General features: G+C 44.2%; 1 long non-coding RNA gene across 2 annotated transcripts in view; it reads right to left on the bottom strand.

Annotated features, from left to right (window-relative positions):
* Window positions 1-20,854, bottom strand: part of LOC137305449 (uncharacterized) — a 70,228-nt gene extending 49,374 nt beyond the window's left edge. For both annotated transcript variants that reach the window (XR_010958719.1, XR_010958723.1), the window contains exons 1-2: window positions 20,733-20,854; window positions 9,186-9,315 (exon numbers count right to left, since the gene is read on the bottom strand). This is a non-coding gene — a long non-coding RNA (uncharacterized lncRNA). The remainder of the gene's footprint in view (window positions 1-9,185; window positions 9,316-20,732) is intronic.
* Between the last annotated feature and the right edge of the window lie 1,645 nt (window positions 20,855-22,499).

The raw sequence follows: 22,499 nt of genomic DNA, 5'->3' as shown, positions 1-22,499 counted from the left end.
ATCTGTGTAGACACAATGGGTGAAAAAAAAATTGGATAGGGCCTATTATTGGGTGGGGGTAGCACAATCCTCTATTACCTGCGCCCAATGGCCCCGCAAAGGCTGAACGAGACTTTCGTGAGGCCTGAGAACGTACCTTCAAGCAGCGTTCCAAATCAGCGTTGACACGAGGATTCAAAGGAATTTGCATTTTCCACCAGCAGGGGAAGCCCCAATCTCTTAAAGGCAGGATGTCTCTTAAAAATCTCTTAAAGGTAGCTGATACCTGTTATTTGCTAAAAAAAGATAACAGTCTGCTGTCCGCACGAAGTCTGAACGGAGATCAGACATCGCACATGCAAAACACTGATACAGCTCCCGTCCCTATGTTTACAAACTGATGAGTTATGTTAAAACATTGAATAAAGGTTGCGCACTACTAAATCCCTCATCCTCCAGACCTCACCAATCTACCGATTTGAGTTGGTAGCAGGCCTGCGAGATTGCGTGCACCAAGGTTCTCTGCTGATCGGCTAGAGGCCTTGGAGCAAGAGGTGGACAGAAGGAGGGACATCCTATATCCGCATTGGGGGAGTGGGGGGGCAAGATGCCCTCCAGACATATACCCAAGAGGCAGTGGGAGACAGCGGGGGACAAAGTCAATGCCAGGAGCACAGCATCATGAACATGGATGCAGTGTAGGAAGAAGTTCAATGGTTTGACATGAGTGGTCAAGGTGAGTGAGGTCAACTGTCAAGTGGCGTCTCCCACCAACTGCACCATGCACTACACCCCCATCACCCACATACCAACAAACTCTTTCCATCAGTACTCAACTCTTCCAATCAGATGCTTCCTCTCATCCTTACATATTACCACTGATGGAAGCCGCCCACCCACAACTCACAGGCCACACACTCTGGCAGCTATTCAACCATGACAGGCACATCACCCAGACACACATCACGCTTTCTTGCAGGAGAAGGTGGCACATATCAGGAGGCAGCAAGTGGCAGTGACATTTAGCCCCTCGAGCCTGTTCCAACATTCAATGAGATCATGGTGGACCTGTAACCTAACTCCATATACCCGCCTTAGCCCCATATCCCTTAATACCCTTGGTTCACAGAAATCTATCAATCTCAGATTTAGAATTCACAAGTGAGCTACTATCAATTGCCGTTTGCAGAAAAATGTCCTTAACTTCTCCCACCCTTTGCGTGTAGAAGCATTTCCTAACTTCACTCTTGCACGTCCTGGCTCTAAATGTTAGGCTCTGTCCCCTGGTTCCAGTATTCAAGTATAGAAGACCTCCAAAAACAGTTATAAATGTCTCGGCAGGCAGAGGCAATAATCTAGCCACTAAACTGTAAATCCTGCATGGTCCCTTTCAATAGCGCCGGTGGGGGGATCCTCCAGGCACTCTGAGACACGTTCAGATGGTCGGGGTTAAGATTGTGCGTTGAGTTGAGCGTTAAGTCCCAAAATGGCGTCTGTCACTTTAAATCGGTGTTGCACACTGATTGTATCCATTTTCTCCTTACTTTACATGCTTCCTGTGTTCGGTATTTGTGCATGCGCTAACTCCTATACCAAGGTGGCGTCCGTGCACGTCACGCTGGAAACGTGCGTGCACAGCCAAGACGCCATCTTGGATGTTGGAGAGACTGTGTAGCACCTAAATAATGGGCGCTACACGGCCCAATTTTGCCCCCCCATGGTTCTGCATCCTCCATTATAAAGAATGATGACAATTGAACATATATATATATATATATATGGCATTCCTCACTTTACACTTGTTAAAAAAAATCATAATTGTTTATTAGCAATCTGAAATCAAAAAGTGAGAGAGTCGGACTAGTTTTAAAACTCATTTTCAGTTTGGCTTCATAAGTAAACAAAACGATTTGCACTAATCTTGCAGCAGCTGGCTCCTTCACAAGTCTTTGATACATCGCACCTCACAATGAAGGCATTTTAGAAAGATGCACAACAATCTTAAAATAGTACATTCCTGTGCCAGGGTGAGAAGTGGACAGCGCATCCACAAACTGCACAATTATCACATCAAAACTCAAAGTAAAAAAAAGAAAGAACTTGCATTTATATAGCGCCTTTCACAACCTCAGGGTGTTCCAAAGTGCTTTACAGCCAATTAAGTACTTTTGACGTGTAGTCACTGTTGTAATGTAGGAAACATGGCAGTCAATTTGCGCACATCAAGATCCCACAAACAATAATGAAATAATGACCAGATTATCTGTTTTTTTTAACGATGTTGATTGAGGGATAAATATCGGCCAGGACACAAGAGAGAACTCCCCTGCTGTACTTCAAAATAATGGCCGTGGGATCTTCTACTTCCCCCCGAGAGGGCAGGCAGAGCCTCGGTTTGACGTCTCATCCAAAAGGCAGCACCTCCGACAGTGCAGCACTCCCTCAGTACTGGACCGGGAGCATCAGCCTAGATTTTGTGCATAAGTTTCTGGAGTGGGAATTGAATCCACAACCTTCTGACTCAGAGGCGAGAGTGCTACCCACTGATCCACAGCTAACCCCTCAAAGTAACCTGAACGTTAGCAAAACGATGGTGAACAGGGTAAAGGTTAGTCTTCGCCACATGTTCAGTAAGTTGGCAGAGCAGATTGCCCACCGTTGTAGAGCCCAATCAGACGGATTCTATAATCAAGTGAGCGATCCACTGCACCAGATCACTGCCAACGAGGTGAAAATTTATCCCAATGATTATTTTTTACATTTCCTACGTGACAAGACAAAATGCAGGGCAGGAACAAGATGCCATTGATGCTGCTAACGCATGTGCTTTGTTCATAAATCACTACCAGGGCACGGTAGAGCATGTGTCACAGGGGGAGAAGGCACTTCCACCTTTCACTCCAATACTGTGCGTTTGGCCTTCTGCATGGCGACTCTGAATTGTGGCTCTGTAACACCTTTTTTTTTAATACACAAGCACATCTCTTTATCTATCTCTATCCCTCTCTCTCCCGATAAGACTCAGGAGACAAGTAGGCATGGTTAAAACAAATACTTCTGTCTAGCCATAAAGCTGTTGTCATGGAGACCAAGCCACCATTGCCAGCTGCAATATCAAACGGGCAGACTATTTAGAGAAGAGGCATTTTCTCAGGAAATAAAAAGTCACAGATATTAGATAATATAAAACTCTGAATATATATATATATATATGACCTATATTACATAGAATTACATAGAATATACAGCACAGAAACAGGCCATTCGGCCCAATTGTTCCATGTCGATGTTTATGCTCCACACAAGCCTCCTCTTCATCTAACTCTATCACCCTAACCTTCTATGACATAAACTAAAGCACACAAACCAAGATACAACTTACTCTTTTAAGCAATAGTTTTTCTAAACACAGCTTTAAACATTGATATTTTGCCTTACAGTTCCTCCTATGTTTCCTTCATTGTTAGAGGTGGTTACAAATTTCAAGTCTGCATGAGATATTCTCTTGGATTAGCATGACCTGACATTCCCATAAGTGGACCTTGCGTCCCCTATGAACCGGAGAGCACCTCTTCTGCCGAATAGCTAGCTAAATGATAGCGTGACTGAGGGACCATAGCAATAGCACCTCTCGTCATGTGTACTGGATAGTTTGATCTCATACACATCACCACATACATTCTCCTATCTTTTCAGAAGGTGAGCTGAAAAGTACCCCCAGCCCTGGCCCACGCAGCCCTGGTTTTCCACTTTTTCAACAGCTGCAGCAGACAATAGTTAAACAATAAGTTGAACAAACTGATATCCATTGAATAGCTTGATCTAAGAACATAATAAAATAAGGAATAGGAGCAGAAGGAGGCCATACGGCCCCTCGAACCTGCTCCGCCATTCAATAAAATCATGGCTGATCTTCTACCTCAGCTCCACTTTCCAGCCCGATCCCCGTATCCCTTGATTCCCTTAGTGTCCAAAAATCTATCGATCTCAGTTTAAATATGGAAAAGTTTAAACTTTTTAAACACTGGATCTCACATTTCGAATAATGTATACTTTCTTCCTCTTGCATTCAGCTCTCTTCCTTACAGAAGAAGAGAAACAATTTTGAAATGCGGTGTTTTTCAGCTCTGTCTCTCTAAGAACTTATTCGTTCCACTATGACTTCATGGCAAATGTATTCTTGCCATGTGTTGATTTTTTTTTACTTATATTTTTGCATTACTAGAATAAGGATGTAAAGGGCGAATTCCAAAAGCCACATAAAGAGCAGAAAGTCATCAGCTCAGAACAGAGGGTTTTCTAGGAAAGGACTCCTCAGAATGTAAGTTTGCTTCGATCTGAATTGTTAATGGGGTTAATCATCCAACGGGCCATCATCTGATGCTATTGTCAGAGATGGCCCCATCATCCCTCAGAATTACCATTTTGACACCTTGCTGTTTAAGGTGTTGTCCTATTCAATTTATCTAGGGTAGTATGCAGCTAGTCAGACTACTGGGAGCCCCTTGGTCACACATAGAATCATAGAAAGGTTACAGCACGGAAGGAGGCCATTCGGCCCATCAAGTCCGCGCCGGCTCTATGCAAAAGCAATCTAGCTAGCCCCACTCCCCCGCCCTATCCCCGTAGCCCTGCAATTTTTTACCTTTCAAGTACTTATCCAGTTCCCTTTTGAAAGCCATGATTGAATCTGCCTCCACCACCCCCTCGGGCAGTGCAATCCAGATCCTAACCACTCGCTGTGTAAAAAAGTTTTTCCTCATGTCACCTTTGATTCTTTTGCCAATCACCTTAAATCTATGCCCTCTGGTTCTCGTCCCTTCCACCAATGGGAATAGTTTCTCTCTGTCTACTCTGTCTAGACCCTTCATGATTTTGAATACCTCTATCAAATCTCCTCTCAATCTTCTCTGTTCCAAGGAGAACAACCCCAGCTTCTCCAGTCTACCCATGTAACTGAAGTCCCTCATCCCTGCAATCATTCTAGTAAATCTTTTCTGCACCCTCTCTAAGGCCTTCACATCTTTCCTAAAGTGCGGTGCCCAGAACTGGACACAATACTCCAGTTGTGGCCGAACCAGTTTCTTATAAAGATTCATCATGACTTCCTTTCTTTTGTACTCTATGCCTCTATTTATAAAGTCCAGGATCCCGTATGCTTCTTTAACCACTTTCTCAACCTGCCCTGCCACCTTCAACGATTTGTGTACATATACCCACAGATCTCGCTGTTCCTCCACTCCCTTTAGAATTGTGCCCTCTAGTTTATATTGCCTCTCCTAATTTTTCCGACCGAAATGCATCACCTCGCATTTTTCTGCATTAAATTTCATCTGTCATGTGTCCGCCCATGCCACCAGCCTGTCTATATCCTCTTGAAGTCTACCACTATCCTCCTCACTGTTCACTACCCTTCCAAGTTTTGTGTCATCTGCAGATTTTGAAATTGTACCCTCTACACCCAAGTCCAAGTCATTAATATATATCAAGAAAAGCAGTGTTCCCAGCACCGACCCCTTGGGAACACCACTGTACACCTCCCTCCAGTCCGAAAAACAACCGTTCACCACTACTCTCTGTTTCCTGTCCCTTAGCCAATTCTGTACTCATGTTGCTACTGCCCTCTTTATTTCATGGGCCGCAATCTTGATGACAAGCCTACCATGCGGCAGTTTATCAAATGCCTTTTGAAAGTCCATATACATAAGAACATAAGAACATAAGAAATTGGAGCAGGAGTAGGCCAATCGGCCCCTCGAGCCTGCTCCGCCATTCAATAAGATCATGGCTGATCTGATCCCAACCACAAATCTAAAGAACACAAGAAGTCGGAGCAGGACCCGGCCACATAGCCCCTGGGCCCTCTCCGCCACCCACAGGGCATTGACCGATCCGAACTCAGCTTCATGTCCAATTTCCTGCCCGCTCCCCATAACCCCTAATTCCCTTTACTTCTAGGAAACTGTCTATTTCTGTTTTAAATTTATCTAATGATGTAGCTTCCACAGCTTCCTGGGGCAGCAAATTCCACAGACCCACTACCCTCTGAGTGAAGAAGTTTCTCCTCATCTCAGTTTTGAAAGAGCAGCCCCTTATTCTAAGATTATGCCCCCTAGTTCTAGTTTCACCCATCTTTGGGAACATCCTTACTGCATCCACCCGATCAAGACCCTTCACAATCTTATATGTTTCAATAAGATCGCCTTTCATTCTTCTGAACTCCAATGAGTAGAGTCCCAATCTACTCAACCTCTCCTCATATGTCCGCCCCCTCATCCCCGGGATTAACCGAGTGAACCTTCTTTGTACTGCCTCGAGAGCAAGTATGTCTTTTCTTAAGTATGGAGACCAAAACTGTATGCAGTATTCCAGGTGCGGTCTCACCAATACCCTATACAACTGCAGCAATACCTCCTTGTTTTTATATTCTATCCCCCTAGCAATAAAAGCCAACATTCCGTTGGCTTTCTTGATCACCTGCTGCACCTACATACCAACTTTTTGATTTTCTTGCACTAGGACCCCCAGATCCCTTTGTACTGCAGTACTTTCCAGTCTCTCGCCATTAAGAAAATAACTTGCTCTCTGATTTTTCCTGCCAAAGTGCATAACCTCACATTTTCCAATATTATATTGCATCTGCCAAATCTCCGCCCACTCACCCAGCCTGTCTATATCCCCTTGCAGGTTTTTTATGTCCTCCTCACTCTCTACTTTCCCTCCCATCTTTGTATCATCTGCAAATTTTGATATGTTGCACTCGGTCCCCTCCTCCAAATCGTTAATATAGATTGTAAAGAGTTGGGGACCCAGCACCGACCCCTGTGGAACACCACTGGTTACTGGTTGCCAGTCCGAAAATGAACCATTTATCCCAACTCTCTGCTTCCTGTTCGATAACCAATCCTCCACCCATGCCAGAATATTACCCCCAATCCCGTGATTTTTTATCTTAAGTAATAATCTTTTATGTGGCACCTTGTCGAATGCCTTCTGGAAGTCTAAATACACTATGTCCACTGGTTCCCCTTTATCCACTCTATACGTTATATCCTCGAAGAACTCAAGCAAATTTGTCAGACATGACTTCCCCTTCATAAAGCCATGCTGACTTTGTCCTATTAAATTATGCTTATCTAAATGTTCCGTTACTGTCTCCTTAATAATAGACTCCAAAATTTTACCCACCACAGATGTTAAGCTAACTGGCCTATAATTTCCAGCCTTCTGCCTACTACCCTTTTTAAATAACGGTGTTACATTAGCAGTTTTCCAATCTGCCGGGACCTCTCCTGAGTCCAGGGAATTTTGGAAAACTATCACCAAAGCATCCACAATCCCTACTGCCACTTCCCTCAAGACCCTAGGATGGAAGCCATCAGGTCCAGGGGATTTATCCGCCTTGAGTCCCATTATTTTACTGAGTACCATCTCCTGAGTGATTTTAATCGTATTTAGCTCCTCCCCCCCGAGAGTCCCCTGTTTGTCCAGTGTTGGGATATTCTTAGTGTCCTCTACTGTAAAGACTGAAACAAAATATTTGTTCAGCATTTTTGCCATCTCCATGTTTCCCACCATTAATTTCCCGGTCTCATCCTCTAAGGGACCTATGTTTGCCTTAGCCACCCTTTTTCTTTTTATATAACTATAGAAACTCTTGCTATCTGTTTTTATATTTTTTGCTAATTTCTTTTCATAATCTAACTTCCCTTTCTTAATCAATCCTTTAGTTACTTTTTGCTGTCTTTTGAAGAATTCCCAATCTTCTATCCTCCCACTAAGTTTGGCTACCTTATATGTCCTTGTTTTTAGTCGGATACTATCCTTGATTTCTTTACTTAGCCACGGATGGCTGTCATTTCTTTTACACCCTTTTTTCCTCAGTGGAATATATTTATTTTGAAAGTTGTAAAATAACTCCCTAAATGAACACCACTGCTCATGTACCGTCTTACCCTTTAATCTATTTTCCCAGTCCACTTTAATCAATTCCGCTCTCATACCATCATAGTCTCCTTTATTCAAGCTCAGTACGCTTGTTTGAGAATCAACCTTCTCACCACATCAACTGCAGTGCCCTCATCTACCCTCTCAGTTACCTCATCAAAAAACTCTATCAGGGTAGTTAAACATGATTTGCATTTAACGAATCCATGCTGGCTTTCCCTAATCAATCCACACTTGTCCAACTGACTGTTAATTCTGTCCTGGATTATCGTTTCTAAAAGTTTCCCAACCATTGAGGTTAAACTGACTGGCCTGTAGTTGCTGGGTTTATCCTTATACCCTTTTTTGAACAAAGGTGTAACATTTGCAATTCTCCAGTCCTCTGGCACCACCCCTTGTAGCTAAGGATGTTTGGAAGATTATGGCCAGTACCTCCGCAATTTCCACCCTTACTTCCCTCAGCAACCTAGGACGCATCCCATCCGGACCGGGTGACTTATCTACTTTAAGTACAGCTAGCCTTTCTAGTACCTCTTCTTTATCAATTTTTAGCCCATCCAGTATCTCAACTACATCTTCCTTTACTGAGACTCTGGCAGCATCTTCTTCCTTGGTAAAGACAGATGTAAAGTACTCATTTAGTACCTCGGCCATCCCCTCTGCCTCCATGAGTAGATCTCCTTTTTGGTCCCTGATTGGTCCCACCCCTCCTCTTACTGTTTACATGTCTGTAGAAGACTTTCGGTTTCCCTTTTATGTTGGCCACCAGTCTATTCTCATACTCTCTCTTTGCCCCTCTTATTTCCTTTTTCACTTCCCCTCTGAACTTTCTATATTCAGCCTGGTGCCTGGTTCTCACTTGTGTTATCAACCAGACATCTGTCATACGCTCCTTTTTTCTGCTTCATCTTACTCTCTATCTCTTTTGTCATCCAGGAAGCTCTGGCTTTAGTTGCCCTACCTTTCTCCCTCATGGGAATGTACCTAGACTGTACCTGAACCATCTCCTCCTTAAAGGCCACCCATTGTTGAATTACAGTTTTGCCTGCCAATCTTTGATTCCAATTTACCCGGGCCAGATCTGTTCTCATCCCACTGAAATTGGCCCTCCTCCAATTGAGTATTTTTACTTTAGAGTGGTCCATGTCCTTCTCCATAGTTATTCTAAACCTTATGATACTATGATCGCTGTTCCCCTGAATGTTCCCCCACTGACACTCGTTCCACTAGGCCCTCCACATCAAAGACTCGGCCCCTACCTTGGGGGCGGTGACTTCGATTGACAGCTGTTTCTGAGACCAATGGGAAGAGGGACCTTGATTGTTGGGATCCTCTGTGATTGACATCTCAGTGGGCAGAAACTTCATCTCTCAGATTTATATTGGCAACCTATAGGCAATCAATGGGAGAGAGCAGTCAGTGTGTGCACAGTTAACAGGTAATGGCTGAAAAGGCATTCAAGATTGAGATCAATAGATTTTTGGACACTAAGGGAATCTAGGGATGTGGGGAAAAGTCGGGAAAGTGGAGCTTAAGTATAAGGTCAGCCATGATCTTATTGAATGGCGGAACAGGCTCGAGGGGCCATATGGCCTACTCCTGCTCCTATTTCTTCTGATCTTATATAAGGGCTATAATGCTCTCTGATTTTAAAGTTGATCCCAGGGAAGCAGGGTGTGTGAATTTACAGTAAATGGAATTTCATTTAAAGGTCCATGTTTAGAGAAGAAGCAAGTTGCGTACTTGTTGTTTTACGCATCGAGCAGTATGTGGAAATATATATCTCACTGTGCTAAACTGTGTACTGTCTATTAAAGTACCTTTGGTAAATAAACCACTTGGTGGGAGCAACGCGTAGTAATGGAAAACTCCCCTCTACTAATGTGAGAGGAGAAAGGGTTTCTTTCTGTAAAAATCTATTAATCAGTTTCAAAATGTATTTTGGACTCAAAAAGATATTTTTTCATTTTCAAATATTTGCATGATTTAGTGGCCTTCAATTTGTTTTTTACTTTCGAACACTATGTTCCACCTAATTTATATTCACAGAGGGGAGCAGAACTAATGGAGAAACACAAGGTGAGTCAGCTCCTGTTTGCGGCTGTAAGCATCATTAATTATGTATTTTTTTTTAAAAAGCTCATAAATCAACCAGAGTAAATGTGTTCTGCCCTTAAACCCGACTATCAGGTTCACCGTGGCACAAAAGCTCAGTCATGCCAACTTATGGTTTTTGAGCAAGCACCTCAACTTCTAGGAGGTCGAGTTGGTCAATAGAGTGGGTTGGAAATCCATCGAAGGTGGGAGTGGCTATGTTTTCTGCACGGCCATGAAATGAGTTTGGCCGGTCTAAGTCCAGTTATCGATGGACTGATTGGGTGTGGATCTAGTGTTGCCAACCCTCCAGGATTGGCCTGGAGTCTCCAGGAATCAAAGACTATTCCCCAGGACACTGCTGCGAGCAAAACCTGGGAGAAAAATCATAAGGACGTTAAACACTTTTGTTTACTAGTTATAAAAATATTAGATGTCGGAAAAAAAGGCTGTTTGACTTTTTAAAAAATTCGTTCATGGGATGTGGGCGTCGCTGGCGAGGCCGGCATTTATTGCCCATCCCTAATCGCCCTTGAGAAGGTGGTGGTGAGCCGCCTTCTTGAACCGCTGCAGTCCGTGTGGTGAAGGTTCTCCCACAGTGCTGTTAGGAAGGGAGTTCCAGGATTTTGACCCAGCGACGATGAAGGAACGGCGATATATTTCCAAGTCGGGATGGTGTGTGACTTGGAGGGGAACGTGCAGGTGGTGTTGTTCCAATGTGCCTGCTGCTTTGACTGACAGTCGAGAACCATCCAATTGGGTAATGAAGAGTCTTTTCACTTTCCAATTGGCGTAGGAAGGTGGGGCACTGCGAGGATGGACACATCGGGCGACTAATGGCAGGAATGTGGGGGTGGGCGGTTGGAGGCGGGGTAGTCATGTGTTGAAACCTCCAGAGTTGGCAACCCTATGTGGAACTGGGTTCCGAAAAAATAAAACCATTCCTTTTACAAGTGACCGTCTCTGCCCTTTTCCCATCCACAGCAGCACCTGTTTTAATTTCCTGACCGCCTGTGTCTCTCGTGACGAGTAACAGTGTGACTAACGTGCAACACAGGCTTCAACACCAGGGGGTATATAGTGGCGACGGCAGGCCCCGTCAATTTTGAGGGGCCAGGGACTCAATAACCATTTGCCTGGCTGGCAGTGGGCCTTCGATGGGCACCGGATCCAGGCTGGCACAATATTGCGCGGCCAAGAGGCCGACCTGGCTTGCATCAAGGTAGGTCCTGGGTGAGGGGACGGGTTGCCATTCGCGGAAAGGGGGCACTTTGTGGAGTGCTCCAGCTCCTCCTGGCCCCACTAAAGTAACTAAGAACTTACCTCTTTTTTGGTTCCCCTTCGGCTGGACTTCCAGGTGAACCTGCGCGGAGCGTGTTCAGCGCACTACCCTGTCCCAAAATGGCAGTCGGGGGTCTCATGTACGCCATACGACCCCGATTTGCATCGTCAAAAGGGACTCACAGGCTGAATCAGGTCGGCCCTTCCGGAGATGGCGTAGGCCGGATTGGGAACGGGGCATTAAGCTCCTCCCACTTTATGGGTGTAACAGCCCTGTTTACACCCAGTGGCACCACACCAATCTCCCCCTACAGGCCCACATTACAGACCTGCCCACATATCCGTCAGTCCATCCCCACCATTGACAGGATGGCGCAGCTCAAACATTTCATATTGGATCCTGGATACAGCAGTCATTTCCTGACTTCAAGCCCTCCGCACTGGGAGTAGCTATCAGAAATTTGGGTTCGGGTTAAGCTTGATTTTCCAGCCATTAATTTTAAATCAGAAAACCAGGCACAGCCTGCTCCCAAATTTCCAATATGTGCTCCCCACTAAGAGTACAAAGCCATAAAATTACCTCTCACAAAGTGCTTGATGAGGTCCCTCACCAGACAGTTATGGTTGAAGTGAAAGCACATGGGATCCAATTGGATTATTGATCTCCAAGGTAATAGGAATCAGTTAACAATTGCAATGGTCCTAATTGGGCAGCCACAACCAGTTAGAGATTAGTACTAGAGTCTTGTTAGGCACAATATTTACCAGCGACCTTGAAAAACAAGAATCAGGATAAACACAAGTTCTGTTCAAAGGGTCCAACCAGACTGAATGAATGATAAAAGGTATTTAATGTTAAAACTGTAAGCTCTTATAATGTGCCAATAGTGCTGACCTGATTTGTCTGGTTTAATTGGTCCTCTGTTTAGTGACCATCTATTGACAACAATTCAGGGTCTTTGAAATGACTTTAAATGCATTGTGTAGCTACTCACACTTGTTTTTTTTATGATCAGTCAGTTCAATAACTTTTGGTGTGGAATATTTAGTCCATGAATTGAGAGTGGATAAGCAGCAGATTACTGGGTACAGACTGGAATTAAGAGTTCAAACTCTGGAATGGTGTAATAAGGTGTGCCATTTCATTAGCACCATATGCAAAAATGATTGCACTTGCAATCAAATCATAGTTGATTTACCTGCATCTCCTGCAATTTGAACTGAAGAAATGTACAGATAAACCAATATTCTTGTCCACTATAATCACTGAGAACATTCATTATTTTTAATGCATTTGCTTTGAGAAAACTGTTTCTCTTTAGTCACCTGATTGCTTGGACAAGTACACTGTAATACAAACAAGATAGCAAATACAGTCACACTACAAAATGTTGCTCATTGCATTCAATCCAGAGGGAAAAGGTTTGTGTGTGATAGTTGATCAAAGATTAAAAGGGTTGTCTCATTGTATACTGGTAATTGCTAATGGAAGAAAAAAAACGTTTGGTGTATAACCAGATGAGATAATGTTTAAGTTTAAAGAAGTTATACCGACACTCAGTAAAATACTTTGTAAAAGTCTTCTTTACATTCCTACCTGTAATTCTTCTTGTAAACTAATGCACTTGTTGCCACATGGGAGTGAGAATTGACATTTGAACCAACATTCAGGTACAATGGAAAGTTTGGACTTTGAAAAAAGTGAATGTGCTAATATCCTATTTTTTTTTAGTATTGAAATATACAATGTTTTGAAGCTCCTGCACAAACTGCATGTTTTGCATAAATGGACTCAGTATTCACCCCCCCCCCTCCATCAATAGTGCAACGTGGCTACTGTATGTACTATCCAAAGGATAATTGCAACAACTCGCCAAGCTTACTTCATCAGCCCTGCGACCTCTACCTCAAGATACTCAAGAGCAGCAAGATTGTTGCAACACCATCACCTCCAAATCACACACCGTCCACACTTGGACATATATCGTCATTCCTCCATCATTGCTGGGTCAATCTCCTGGAATTTCTCATCTAATGCCATTGTGGGACCACCATCAGCACAAGGACCGCAACAGTTTAAGAAGGCTGGCTCACGCCTTCGCAGGGCAGCTCGGGATGGGCAATAAATACGGCCTTGCCAACATCGCCCATATTCCCAAAAACACACTTATTAAAAAAAAATTCTAATTTCACAATAATTATACTCTACGTTTTGTCAGAATATATTGTGAATCAAATTATATCAGTGCCAACTTTCTTGCGCACACTGGGATATTTTAAATGCTCATTTAAGTGGATGGTCCCATTGTTCTAATGGCAAAGGGCCACACTCCCACTCAGAAGGATGAAGTTTCAACTTCAGTCTCACCTCCCGTTGGAACCCGGTCCTCCTCAATGTGAAACTTTGACTGGAACAGCTTGGCCAGGTAGCCAGGTGCAATGCCAGGACCTTGTGGCAATACAACAATACTCCAATGGGGAAAGGTGTTAAGGGAGAATAACAGTCTGGCAAAACCAACCTTGTTCAGTAACTAATCAGGGAGAACCATTGCCAACAAGGGTGAAGAAAGCCATTGTCCCAGATCAGGGTGAGCAAATGATGGGCTTGGGCCCAAGCATCAGCTTCTGATCCCTTTCGTTCCAATCTCCAATATTGTCATAAATCTTCACGAGATATAATTTCTTGCTTTTAGTTTACTGTTACATTGCGTTCACTATCCATTGCCTCAAGTGGTCAGAAATCATTCCCTCAACTGGAACTTGTTGTTGTGATGTGGAGAGGCCGTGAACCTCTGACTAACACATCACCACACACTTAGCCCAGCGAGCCCCATCAAATTGTAACCCTGTCGCTCTGACCTGGCCCGAACTATTTCCCCCACTGCCCCCTCCGCCGCCCACCTACGCTGGCTGAGAAAGCACCCGTGGAAGCAAGAAGTAGCCGGGGAAATGCAATGGAACGATAGGAAATGATAGGAAGCAAACAATAAATAAGTAAGTCAGTCATATGTGAAATTATAAACATAACCACATCAGCTCCAATTTAACAACCACATAAAGAGCTGTCGAATAAACATATTGTGAGGTGAAGGGGTTATATCAAGAGTCAGTGAAGCTCATATCAATTAGTAGTGCATGGTAATGCTGGCTTCATTGGGCATTTATCAACTTCAACAAGAAGACTAATTGTTCTAGTCTCACTGTGTTTAAATTTCATCACATCGCTCCTGTACCTCATAGTACAAATTATATGTAGGCAATTACTTTTTAATTCAGTACACGTTTAAGTATGCTGCTATGATTTAACAATGAAAACAATTCCAGGCCTGTCATATATTCTAATACAGTGCATGAATGGTGCCCTGGACATAACCAGTTTAAATATGACCTATCGGTGTACTAATCACCAGGACCCACTCGAATACAGGACGCAAATGTAATGTATCATCACTGACCCGACTGAACATTTAAACCCAGTGCAACCACACAAAGTTTTCCTACGTTACGACAGTGATTACAATTCAAAAATGTCTTTCGTTGGCTGAAGCCACGGCCGCCAATGGCGATGTGATGAAAATCAGGGATGCGCAAGAGGCCAGAATTGGAGGAGCGCGGAGATCGCGGAGGGTTGTAGGGCTGGAGGAGGTTACAGAGATAGGGAGAGTGAGGCCACGGCGGGATTTTAAAACAAGGATGAGAATTTTATAATCGAGGTGTTGCCAGACCAGGAGCTAATGTAGGTCAGTGAGCACGAGGGTGAAGGAGAACGGGAGTTGGTGTAAGTTAGGGATACGGGCAGCAGAGTCTTGGATGATCTCATGTTTAAGAAGGGAGGGGGGTTGGAGGTCGGCACCCTTTAAATTTAGGGGAGTGGGGGGGAGCCCGGGCCCAGCAGAAAATAAGACTTACCTCATGGAGCCCACTTCTCCTTGTGTCCCAAATGGGGAAAGTGTTTGACTTACTTCAGAGCGCCTCCTCTTCTTTGTTGTCTCCTAGACTAGGCTTGTATTCCCTTTTGAATATAAAGATTAAGGGGAGATCTAATTGAGGTATTTAAGATGATCGAAGAAGTTGATGGGGTAGATAGTGAGAAATTATTTCCTCTGGTGAGGGAGAGTCCAGAACAAGGGGGCATAACCTTAAAATTAGAGCGAGGCCGTTCAGGGGTGGTGTCAGGAAGCACTTCTTCACACAAAGGGGAGTGGAAATCTGGAACTCTCTCCCCCAAAAAGCTGTTGAGGCTGGGGGTCAATTGAAAATTTCAAAACTGAGATTGATAGATTTTTGTTAGGCAAGGGTATTAAGGGTTATGGAACCAAGGCGGGTAGATGGAGTTAAAATACAAATCAGCCATGATCTAATTGAATGGTGGAGCAGGCTCGAGGGGCTGAATGGCCTCCTCCTGTTCCTATGTTCCTTGACAGGTTTTACTGAGCGGGACAGCTGTGACAGATGCCCCAATCAGTAGGTGGTTAGGGTACCATCGGGGTCCTATGAATATGATGAGACTCCCGGCCCAAAGTTTGGAGGAGAGGCGGATGGTGCTCATCCCATTCCCCGCCTGCCCGAATCCCACTCCGTTAAAATCGGGGATGCATTATTTTACTATTTACTCCTTTCTCTCTCTTCCTTTTGCTGGATTTTTTATTTTATTTTACCCCAATTCATTATATTCAACACCCTCAAATGGTCCATGTTCCAGCTAGTAACAGTTCCTTTCATACCTGACCTGAGTGTAGCTTGCATCCATTACAGTTCAATTGCAGGTACGATTCCTTTGATCTTCCTGACAATTCCCTTCAACTCCTTCCCTTTCGTTGGCTTCCCTTTTCATCTTCTGTGCTTTGAATCTGTGAATCTAAGAGTTCTCTCGCGCTTCCCGCTCAGGCAGCAGAATATATAAAGATTTGTTTCATGCCTTTCCATTTGGATATTATAATCTCCACAAAGTTATCTCATTAACCATGACATTTTGTCTCCATTTCAATGTATAGTCCACGAGCTGTCTCTGCCTAACGGATCTTCAACAATATTTTGAACAAAATGGAGGAAGATTTTCTCTGTTTTCTGTGAGTAACAGAATTGTGAACCTAGTCTTTATAAATTAGTTTACAATTACATTCCAGATGGTTCCCGCAGGGAATCTGCTTCCAAACTTTTTTTGTAATCATTTACGGGATGTGGGCGTCACTGGCAAGGCCGATATTTATTGCCCATCCCTAGTTGCCCTTGAGAAGGTGGTGGTGAGCCGCCTTCTTGAACCACTGCAGTCCCATGTGGTGAAGGTTCTCCCACAGTGCTGTCAGGTCTGGATTTTGACCCAGCGTTATGAAGGAACAGGCGATATATGTCCAAGTCGGGATGGTGAGTGACTTGGAGGGGAACTTGGAGATGGCGGTGTTCCCATGCACCTGCTGCCCTTGTCCTTCGAGGTGGCGGAGGTCGCTGGTTTGGGAGATGCTGTCGAAGAAGCCTTGGCGAGTTGCTGCAGTGCATCCTGTGGACAGTATACACTGAAGCCATGGTACGCCAATGGTGGAGGGAGTGGATATTTATGGTGGTGCTGGGCTAGCTGTCTATCTGAAAAGCTACATCATCTATTGCCCCATTTATATTAAAAGCACATCACTGAAGATAGCAACAGGCTGTTAACACGAATTCCTGCTTACAAGACGTTGAAGTCAAGGAGCATCACCAAAGCCTATGGTTTCTGCCTATGCTTCTGACAACTGCACTCTTTCTATAGGCAGTCTAAATGCAAGTGGTACAGACACTCAAAGCTGATGTCGTTCAGCAAAGCCACAGTGTAAGCTTTTTAGTTGCAAATCAGCCACATGTTATTGCATTTTTGATTAACCATGGTTGAAAGATGCAGCCAACACACAGGAACCACATGGAGTAGGGAGTCTCCCAGCACGATTGATGGGCATCAGATGTAATATAAAAGCAGCTACATCGAAGTCTCATTTTTAAAAAAAACACGAAAGCTTTAAATTTGAAAAAGTATCCTACGCTCACAAAATTCACATTTTAATTATTGAAAAGATCTTACCGGCTTTCATCAGTCATCAAACATCACACTGGTGTTGGGAACCGAAGCAGTTTACAGTATAGGAGGAGGCCATTTGGCCCATCGTGTCAATGCTGGCTCTTTGCTAGCAAACAAATCCTGCAGCAAATGTCCTGTAGGACCTTCCTCTGCTTCAGATAGTGCTCCAATTTTCCATAAAAGGGGCAATGGTCTCTGCTTCAACCAGTCCCTGGGGGTGAAATTGGTCTTCGTCAAAAGCTGAAATGGGCAGTAGCGAATCGGCAGCCCGTTTTATACCGAGTTCAATTTTCTTGAAAGTAAGGCGTGGTGTAAAACCGCTTTCCGATTCTCTGTGACCTTTTTCAGACTTCCTGGAAATTTTAGATTTGAATTCATTTTTTTAAAAAAAGTACTAATTTTACCCCCTCCGCCTCCCATGTCAAACCGTTCCATGCACCCTCTGTGTAAAAACAAAAATCTCCTAAACTCTTAGTGTTTTAATTGATGACCCTCATTTCCTCAAACACAGAAGTCCTTTATTCTAGAGTGGTAGCCTCTGAATCAGAAGGTCATGGTTTAAGTCCCAATTCAGAGACTTGAGCACAAAATCTAGGCTGACACTCCCAGGGCAGTACTGAAGGAGTGCTGCACTGTCAGAGGCGCAAATTAGCTGCTGGATTTGCCTACAACAAACGACTACACTTCAAAACGGAATCCATGTGAAGTCTTTCAAGATGGTTCTCAGAGACGCTATGTTCCTTATTCTTTTTATTTTAAAACGTTTCTGTCTTCACAGCCCGCCTGGCCACAGGTGTGAGTGCTGCTGCTTCATTTCTTCTGCATTCTCTCCCTCGAAGCCAAGATTTACTGATACCTGTCGGTATGAGATCGCAGTACCTGATAGTAAGCTGGGATGTGGCAAAATATGGGAGGGTTAGTACGCCTCTGGCATCAAACAAACATAGCTGCCAACGCAGGAGTGTGCTGAAACCCTTCGTCTCCCTTCTCTAGAGGTAGAGAATGGGTTTCACTCATTATATAGCTTCCACAGCACAGCAAGTTCAGGGAGCCAAAGAAATCAGATCAGTTGGGTGGAGGGAGGATGGAGGTTCACACATGTCTGGTTGTTTTAATTGTTTTTTCCTAAAGAATTCTCTGTGTGGGTCGTTCACTCACTGTCGGAGGGAGCCAGCACCGCTTCATCTGCTCAGCCTGAAAGCATCTTTTTTCTTTTTTTGTTTTGCTGCTTTTTCTGTCCTGTCTCATCTTTACATTGCCAGGTGGTTTTAACAGCATGGCGGCTGTACGCCAGATCAGCAGAATTGTTTCTTGCGAGAGCGCTGTGACACATAGGTTTACAAATCTAGATTTACATCGAGTCTACAGCACAGAAACCAACTGGTCTATGCCGGCATTAATACTCCTCCCTCCCTACTTCATCTCACCCTATCAGCATATCCTTCTATTCCTTTCTCCCTCATGTCCTTATCTAGCTTCCCCTTTAAATGCATCTCTGCTATTTGTCTCAACTACTCCTTGTGGGAGCGAGTTCCACATTCTCACCACTCTCTGGGTAAAGAAGATTCTCCTGAATTCCCTATTCGATTTATTAGTGACTATCTTCTATTTCTGACCTCTAGTTTTGGACTCCCCCCCACAAGTGGAAAACATTTTCCCTACATTTACCCTATCATAATCGGCTATATTAAAATAAAATGACGACATTCCTTCGATGCCTCAGCAAGTATGACCATTGAGAATAAAGAGCCATACATGAGCCATCACTGCCCCGCACTCCACTACACCTCCTCCTCCTCATACTCGTGTGGAGCAGAAACACCGGCATGGACCTGTTGGGCCGAACGGCCTGTTTCTGTGCTGTACACTTTATGTAACGCTCACACACTCACCACTATTACAACTCTCACTTACTCCCAACTCGTAGCGCGCACACATACTATTCCGCCATGCCAACCACATTCTCTCACTAACACTAACGTGCTCCCTTCTTTCTCAGCTAACCCAGCGCAGACCAGGATGGTCCCAGGTTCAGTCTCTGGTCTGTGCTCGAGTTAGCTGAACTCAGCCGCACCATCAGGAGGGGTACTAAAATTAGCCTCCGTGCTCCAGGTTAGAGAAGAGAAAGTCATAGGAATGTAGGAACAGGAGTAGGCCATTCAGCCCCTCGAGCCTGCTCCGCCATTTGATAAGATCATGGCTGATCTGTGATCGAGCTCCATTTACCTGCCTTTGGCCCATATCCCTTAATACCTTTGGTTGCCAAAAAGCTAGCTATCTCACATTTAAATTTATCAATTGAGCTAGCATCAATTGCCGTTGAAGTCTCACTTCATCCATATCCCTTGAAGTGTGTGTGTGTGTGTACACCAGCCAAGGACAAGATTAATGTCAACTGTGATGCCCCCTGTGAATGAATAGTCCGCTGACGCCCACTATAAAGGCCCATACATGAATCATACCCACTCAAGCTAGGTCCTAGAGAAGGACCATTGGCTCGGGAAGAGTCAAAGAGCAATGGAGGGAGAACATTGGCGAAAAGAATTGGCAAGAAAATACAATAATCACAAAAATTGGGCAGCATGGTGGCATACTGTGCCACACAGTGGCAGGACAAGGTATTGCACCTACGATTCCCTACATGGTGGAAATTTCCAATCAGTTCTACCAAGCTACAGGAGGGTTGGAGCGCAGGTTGGACAACAGAGGGGAAATCAGACGACTCGGCGCCTTGGTTCCATCCTGCTCCCCAACTAGGAACCAGTTAGAGAGTGCCTATAACACGAGTCTGAGAGGAGGTCACCCTCTCACCCTCTTAGTGCGAGACAAGTCGACCTGAAGAAAGAAGGAATAAATTAAAAAGAAAAGCTCAAACACTTTGCTAAAATATTCAGTGCCACCAATGTTAAAGTTTCTGTCTTTCAGCCAATCAATCTTCGGCAGCACCTCCCAAACCCGCGACCTCCACCACCTTGAAGGACAAGGGCAGCAGGCGCATGGGAACAACACCACCTGCACGTTCCCCTCCAAGTCACACACCATCCCGACTTGGAAATATATCGGCCGTTCCTTCATCGTCGCTGGGTCAAAATCCTGGAACCGCCAACCTAACAGCAGTTTGGGAGAACCTTCACCACACGGACTGCAGCGGTTGAAGAAGAAGGCCCACCACCACCTTCTCAAGGGCATCAAGGGAAGGGCAATAATTGCCGGCCTTGCCAGCGACGCCCGCATCCTGAGAATAAATTTTTTAAAAGTCACATTTTCAAGTCCACAGGGTTTCCACCTCAGTCAATGCTGCCTGGTTTCACCATGTCTTTGCTGGTTACTAAGCAGAACTCAGCACGGTGGTATAATAGACCTTTTCAAGGGACATACTCACCTTGCTACAGAGTCGGGGTAACAGAAAGTATCCACTTCTGACCAAGTACAGTCCTGGCTCAGGCGGACTGTGTGCATCCTGTGGGGGGGAAACAAGGGAAGCAAACCGAGACTTGAACCAAAACAGTTCATAAAACAAAAACACAGACACTTATATTGAACATTGTACTCTTAGTAGACTGTGGGTTGAGCATTTAAAAGGTGGTTGTATGCAAAAGTTACAAGTTGACCTATCCACTGTTTCACAACACAATAATGTTAATGTATTTTATTACTTAGAAATTAGTGACAATTATTAATTAGAACTTTTTGTGGCATAATATGGGATAATTGGCTTTATAAATAGAGACTTGGCGTACAAAAGCAAGGAAGTTATGATGAACCTTTATAAAACACTGGTTCGGCCTCAAGCTGGAGTATTGTGTTCAATTCTGGGCATCTCACTTTAGGAAGGATGTCAAGGCCTTAGAGAGGATGTAGAAGAGATTTACCAGAATGCAACCAGGGATGCGGGACTTCAGTTATGTGGAGAGACTGGAGAAGCTCTGGGATTGTTCTCCTTGGAGCAGAGAAAGTTATAGGGAGATTTAATAGAGGTGTTCAAAATTATAAAGGGTTTTGATAGAGTAAATAAGGAGAAACTGCTTCCACTGGCAGGAGGGTCGGTAACCAGAGGACACAGATTTAGGATAATTGGCAAAAGAACCAGAGGTGAGATGAGAATTTTTTTTTATTCAGCGAGTTGTTATGATCTGGAATTCACTGCCTGTAAGGGTGGTGGAAGCAGATTCAACAGTAACTTTCAAAAGGGAATTGGATAATTACTTGAAGGGGAGAAAATTGCAGGGCTATGGAGAAAGAGCAGGGGAGTGGGACTAATTGGATAGCTCTTTCAAAGAGCCAGCATAAGCACGATGGGCCAAATGGCCTCTTTCTGTGCTGTATCATCTTATGAACGCAAACCACCTGGCTGCCGTCTCTTTAGGCTATTGTTGCTGTGCGGTGTATCTGTGGATGTAATGCACGGAGGAAAAGGTTTCCTTAGGTACGTCTTAAATTATATGAACCTAGTCAATCAGAGTCCCAAACAAGACAATTAGTGGGTACCGTAAAAAGTAGATGGCGGGTAACAGACTGGGGCAGATGGGAGGGCAACTTACTCGGACATAACTAAAGCCAGGATTTTCAGTATCCTGAAATAGCAGAGCAATTATTGGCAAATCAGTGGTGGAGCTTTGCAATCATTAGCTCAAGGAACAAGTTAGCAATGCACAAAGTGGCATAAGAAGCAGGCTTTAAACAAAGTCAGTCTGACAGTCTCCGCTAAAACACGAGGAACTGAACTCCTTATTGCATCTTTTTTGGTGAACTTTGCTGTGACATGACCTCGAGATTGCACTGACATCTTCAAAGAGTTTGTAGTGAAGGGAGATTCCCTTCTGTGTGAGTTTATTACTTTTTTTACATTAGCATCTCTCTCACTCACGTTATTTTATTTTTTATCCCCCACTGGTTGATAAATGATTCAATTATTATCACAAACTCTGCCCACAAATTCTCCTTTCGCTGTTAATAAAAGTGATTTCAATCCTAATTCTAGTTGTTGGTGAGTCAACATCGACCACCACCTACTGAACGCATCGCGTTTGGTTAAGCTCAGGCTGTGGAATCTTACTGCTTCTGGCAATTACATGGAGAGCAATTGCTTTCTCTTCGAACACGATGCCAAGTAACTACGTCAGCAGGTATAACTGCTTTCCTTTTAATT

Source organism: Heptranchias perlo, chromosome 1, assembly GCF_035084215.1.
Source record: "Heptranchias perlo isolate sHepPer1 chromosome 1, sHepPer1.hap1, whole genome shotgun sequence".
NCBI classification, from domain to species: domain Eukaryota; kingdom Metazoa; phylum Chordata; class Chondrichthyes; order Hexanchiformes; family Hexanchidae; genus Heptranchias; species Heptranchias perlo.
This window is presented reverse-complemented; position numbering and strand designations above follow the sequence as displayed.